The sequence below is a fragment of the Pseudochaenichthys georgianus genome, chromosome 7 (assembly GCF_902827115.2).
Source record: "Pseudochaenichthys georgianus chromosome 7, fPseGeo1.2, whole genome shotgun sequence".
Lineage (NCBI taxonomy): Eukaryota > Metazoa > Chordata > Actinopteri > Perciformes > Channichthyidae > Pseudochaenichthys > Pseudochaenichthys georgianus.
In genome coordinates this window covers 44313548-44319547 of record NC_047509.1, presented here as the reverse complement: position 1 = coordinate 44319547, position 6000 = coordinate 44313548, and positions in this window count along the sequence as shown.

The window sequence follows — 6000 nt, the reverse complement described above, 5'->3', positions numbered from 1 at the left end:
TACTTTGCGGTGCTTTACCGTCCGCCCATCGGCACCCATAGTCGGCCTTATTCACAGCAGCAACACCCAACCTCCATGGATGATTTTGCTCGTGCACCTGGCTACACTTAAAGGGGGTATACTTTGCGGTGCTTTACCGTCCGCCCATCAGCACCCATAGTCGGCCTTCTTCACAGCACAGCACCCAACCTCCATGGAGGATGTTTCTCGTGCCCCTGGCTACACTTAAAGGGGGTCTACTTTGCGGTGCTTTACCGTCCGCCCATCAGCACCCATAGTCGGCCTTCTTCACAGCAGCAGCACCCAACCTCCATGGAGGATGTTTCTCGTGCCCCTGGCTACACTTAAAGGGGGTCTACTTTGCGGTGCTTTACCGTCCGCCCATCAGCACCCATAGTCGGCCTTCTTCACAGCAGCAGCACCCAACCTCCATGGAGGATGTTTCTCGTGCCCCTGGCTACACTTAAAGGGGGTCTACTTTGCGGTGCTTTACCGTCCGCCCATCGGCACCCATAGTCGGCCTTATTCACAGCAGCAGCACCCAACCTCCATGGAGGATGTTTCTCGTGCCCCTGGCTACACTTAAAGGGGGTCTACTTTGCGGTGCTTTACCGTCCGCCCATCAGCACCCATAGTCGGCCTTCTTCACAGCAGCAGCACCCAACCTCCATGGAGGATGTTTCTCGTGCCCCTGGCTACACTTAAAGGGGGTCTACTTTGCGGTGCTTTACCGTCCGCCCATCAGCACCCATAGTCGGCCTTCTTCACAGCAGCAGCACCCAACCTCCATGGAGGATGTTTCTCGTGCCCCTGGCTACACTTAAAGGGGGTCTACTTTGCGGTGCTTTACCGTCCGCCCATCGGCACCCATAGTCGGCCTTATTCACAGCAGCAACACCCAACCTCCAGTGGAGGATGTTATCATGCCCCTGGCAACACTGGTAAACACTGGTAACATATGTCTAGCCGCTGACAGGAACTTGACATCGGAACTTGACATCGCATTTCCATTGAGCGGACTCCCGTACATGGGAAGGGCAAGTCCCACGGTACCTCCGTTCATAAGGCTGACATTTGCCTTACTATATGTAACAACGGTTTCAAAGCAGCATCTCTTAGACAAAAAGTTTAAATGAATAACTCAAATAAAACTCCAAACATCTTTCATTGTGTTTCAAAGCTCTTTTAGTTTTAAACCTGATGTTTATAAGCTTCTTAGTTTTTGCAACGGTCTGTAAATATACACAACTTTATAATAAAATGCACACATTTACCTTTTCTAGACTAAACACAGGTATGATCCTAAGTTAAAAACATATGAGGTTATCATGAGGTTGTTAACATCGCAATTTATCAGTGGATGTTTGCTGGAACTACTTGTAAACAGCGTGTTTCCTGACGGACACACACAGCGTGACTCCGGTCAGGTAGAGACCGGTCTCAAGTCTGCACCGCTGCAGACTCGCTGTTTGAGTGCTTGATAGCCCACTCCCCCTCCACACTCGTTGCTTTGGAACAGCCCTCAATATGGCGGACCCTCCGCGTGAACGCGCAAACGGAGGGGTAGGGTGTAGGGGTAGGGTGTAGGGGGCGGTTTGGGAATGGGCCTAAGAGACATTGGATTAACCTTGAGCAGCGTTTTTATTCCCTTGAACACGACTTTTGATCACAAAACAGCAACGGTAAGACATAATTATTGTTATGGTTTAGAACACTGTTGTTGTTTTCTTGCTCTGTTCTGGCTGCTAGCTCAGTGAGTTTGTGTCCTACAGTGATGATACTTATATCAAAATAATCTGTGGAGTATCAGCTTTCAGGTGATATGTAGTTTGTGCAGAACATATTAAGTTTGAAAGATCGTTTTTGCTAGTTGGCACCGGAAGTAGCATCAGCCTGTTTTCACTAAGGGCTAATACTAACACTTCTTGTGAGACTTGTGTTTTGTTTCGGTAAAAATGGCTCATATCGTCAGGTTGCTGAGTTTTTTCCCATTATTTGAGTATAAGACATTCATAGGTTTTTAAATATTAAGAAGCCCCCAGACGCTGTCTCCTGCAGTGACGTGTTTTCCGCCCGGTATCGGGGGGGGGCCGGGCTTAAGAGGTTAAGCTGCATTCATACGCAGGAACTCGAAAAGCCCAAACGGCGTAATTACCGCAGTTTTGGGGACGTCTGAGGGGTGCACCGGAACCTGGTGGTAGCCCTGCACCAGATCCACCTTGGAGAAGACCAGCTTGCCCGCCAGGTGTGCAGAGAAATCCTGGATGTGAGGGACCGGGTAGTGGTCTGGCGTAGTGGCGTCGTTAAGGCGGCGGTAGTCACCACACGGTCGCCAGCCACCGGCTGATTTAGGGACCATGTGAAGCGGCGAAGCCCAAGGGCTGTCTGAGCGGCGGATGATGCCCACAACGAACTCCGACTTGGCGACTGCCAGCATTTCAGGGTTGAGCCGCTGGGCCCTAGCGTAGACAGGGGGGCCTTCAGTGTCAATGTGGTGCTCTACCCCGTGTTTGGTAGAGGCAGCGGAAAAGGTGGGAAACTCACTGAGAAGGTGCTGAAACTTGTCGCCCTGTGAGAGTGAGCTGGAGAGCCTGCTGAATGACGCCTCGCCGCGGGTACATGTGAACGAGGCAAACGTCAGTGCGTCCACCAGGTGGCTGTTCTTGACGTCCACCAGCAGTCCGTGAGCGCACAGGAAGTCTACGCCGAGGAGGGTGAAGGAGATGTCAGCTGTGACGCTACGTGTCAGGGCCAGCACCTCCGGGGCAAAACGATGGGTTGCCAGGAAGAACCGGTCAGCTTCTTCGGCCAAAGCGTGGGGCTCAGTAATAGTCGTGTTAGCGAGCGCTGTCTGTACATGTGGGGGCATGAAGACACAGAGATTGTGGCCATTGAAGAACAGGTATTACATTAATTAATTTCCTTTTGCATAAATCCCTTTTTTGCTTAATTTGAAACATTTGATAGCTGTTACAATGTGAATAGTACTCTCATATAAAATATAACATTATTTCTGTCATTTAATTCTGCAGAGGGAGGCCACAGAGACAGCAGACCAGAGGAATCTGGAGAATCTTCCTCCTCCTCCTCCCATCAGGAAGTCAGCCATTGCAGAACTGTTTGGTGAGCTCTTCAACACTGAGGAGAGAAACAAGCCCACTTTGCAGCTGGTGAAGGGAGAGGTTACCTCATACATGGCAGCGGACAGCACTTCACTGGACTCCGACCCACTTGCATGGTGGAAGACCAATGAGGCCAAATATCCTCATGTTGCCATGTTGGCAAAGCGCTACCTGGCTGTATCTGCTACCTCTGTCCCTAGCGAGAGGGTGTTCTCCACAGCAGGAGACATTGTGAGTGCAAGCAGATCTGCCCTTTTGCCAAGCAATGTGGACAAGTTGATTTAAAAAAAATACAATCAATGAGAAGCAAGCCCTAATGTCAAGCTGCCTGCTGCTTCATCCATGGCCGAGGCAAAGCAGCAGGTGTGGGAGAAGTTCGGAGAAGACATGGAGAAGGACTTTCGGGCGGCACCAAAGTTGTTCTGGAAAACTGTCCGACACCTCAGGAGGGGGAAGCAGGGGACCATCCAAGCTGTGTACAGTAAGGATGGGACGTTGTTGACCTCAACTGATGGAGTGTTAGGGCGTTGGAAGGAACACTTTGAGGAACTCCTGAACCCGACAACTCCGCCCTCTATGTTAGAGGCAGAGCTGGAGTATGACGGGGGATCGACACCAATCTCCCGGGGGGAGGTCACTAAGGTCGTCAAACAACTCCACAGTGGCAAAGCCCCGGGGGTGGAAGAGATCCGCCCGGAAATCCTGAAGGCTCTGGGTGTTGAGGGACTGTCATGGTTGACACGTCTCATCAACGTTGCGTGGAAGTCGGAAACAGTACCGAAGGAGTGGCAGACCGGGGTGGTGGTTCCCCTTTTTAAAAAGGGGGATCAGAGGGTGTGTGCCAATTACAGAGGCATCACACTACTCAGCCTCCCCGGGAAAGTTTACTCTAAGGTACTCGAAAGGAGGGTCAGGCCGATTGTCGAACCTCAGATTGAGGAGGAACAATGCGGATTCCGTCCTGGTCGTGGAACGACGGATCAGCTTTTTACTCTCGCAAGGATCCTGGAGGGGGCCTGGGAGTACACTTATCCGGTCTACATGTGTTTTGTAGACTAGGAGAAGGCGTATGACCGAGTTCCCAGGGAGTTACTGTGGGAGGTGCTGCGGGAGTATAGGGTGAGGGGGTCTCTAGTCAGGGCCATCCAATCTCTGTACTCCCAAAGCGAGAGCTGTGTCCGGGTCCTCGGCAGTAAGTCGGACCCATTTCCGGTGAGGGTTGGCCTCCGCCAGGGCTGCGCTTTGTCACCAATCCTGTTTGTAATATACATGGGTCGGATTTCGAGGCGTAGTCGTGGGGGAGGGGGTCTGCAGTTCGGTGGACTAAGGATTGCACCACTGCTTTTTGCAGATGATGTGGTTCTAATGGCTTCATCGGTCTGCGACCTTCAGCACTCACTGGATCGGTTCGCAACCGAGTGTGAAGCGGCTGGGATGAGGATCAGCACCTCCAAATCTGAGGCCATGGTTCTCAGCAGGAAACCGATGGACTGTCCACTCCAAGTAGGGAATGAGTCCTTACCCCAAGTGAAGGAGTTCAAGTATCTCGGGGTCTTGTTCTCGAGTGAGGGAACAATGGAGCGTGAGATGGGCCGGAGAATCGGAGCAGCGGGAGCGGTACTGCAGTCGCTTTACCGCACCGTTGTGACGAAAAGGGAGCTGAGCCAGAAGGCAAAGCTGTCTCTCTACCGGGCCATTTTCGTTCCTACCCTCACCTATGGTCATGAAGGATGGGTCATGACCGAAAGAACGAGATCGTGGATACAAGCGGCCGAGATGGGTTTTCTCCGCAGGGTGGCTGGTGTCTCCCTTAGGGATAAGGTGAGAAGTTCGGTCATCAGGGAGGGACTCGGAGTTGAGCCGCTCCTCCTTCGCGTCGAAAGGAGCCAGTTGAGGTGGTTCGGGCACCTAGTTAGGATGCCACCTGGGCGCCTCCCTAGGGAGGTGTTCCAGGCACGTCCAGCTGGGAAGAGACCAAGGGGTAGACCTAGGACCAGGTGGAGGGATTATATCTCTTCGCTGGCCTGGGAGCGCCTTGGGATCCCCCAGTCAGAGCTGGTTGATGTCGCCAGGGAAAAGAAAGTTTGGGGCTCTCTCCTGGAACTGCTACCCCCGCGACCCGACCACGGATAAGCGGGAGAAGATGGATGGATGGATCATAAATACACAAACAACAATGCGTACTTACAGGTTGTGTACCCGATTCTCCCGCTTTGTCTAAATAAAGTAGGAACAGCATCGTCCTTCAGTGCCCTACGCTGTGCATATCCGGCATGAATCGCTGCAATGTTTGCGAAGCTTTGGTCCATGAAATGCCGCGCACACAGTACAATTCCGGCTCGAACATCTGTTAACAAGAAATGTCAACCACTGACTTCGTCGTGGTTCTGCCCTCGGTAAGGCATACATTGAAGATTTCCCCTCACAAGACAGGAAACAGACCCTCGTTGGCATGACTGGATAAAGTTTTGAACTGAACCTGAGCGTCCAGTTCGGCTGGCAGAGGGCGCGGCCATAGCTCTGGGCGTGGCTACTGGGTATCCCTACGTAGCGATACCCAGGAAGAAAACATTGGAAAATGAGAAATCTCCAACGGGGCGTTTTGGGGAGGTCTTTTCTGTGTTCGAGTTTTACTTGCTACAGGTGTACTTTGAGGGTGTTTGACTCTGCACACCGTTTCCATGGATAAAAACCTTCATAACACACAAGGGGACAGGTAATAAGGAAAAGCATGACATGCGACCTTTACAGCATGGAGACATGTCACAGTACGTACTAAATACGAATATGAACCTGAACCTGCCAACGGAATAGGACACAGAGTTGGCAGGACCCTCAGCGGAACCCCCAATGGACCAGGACATTGGGTTGGCAGGAC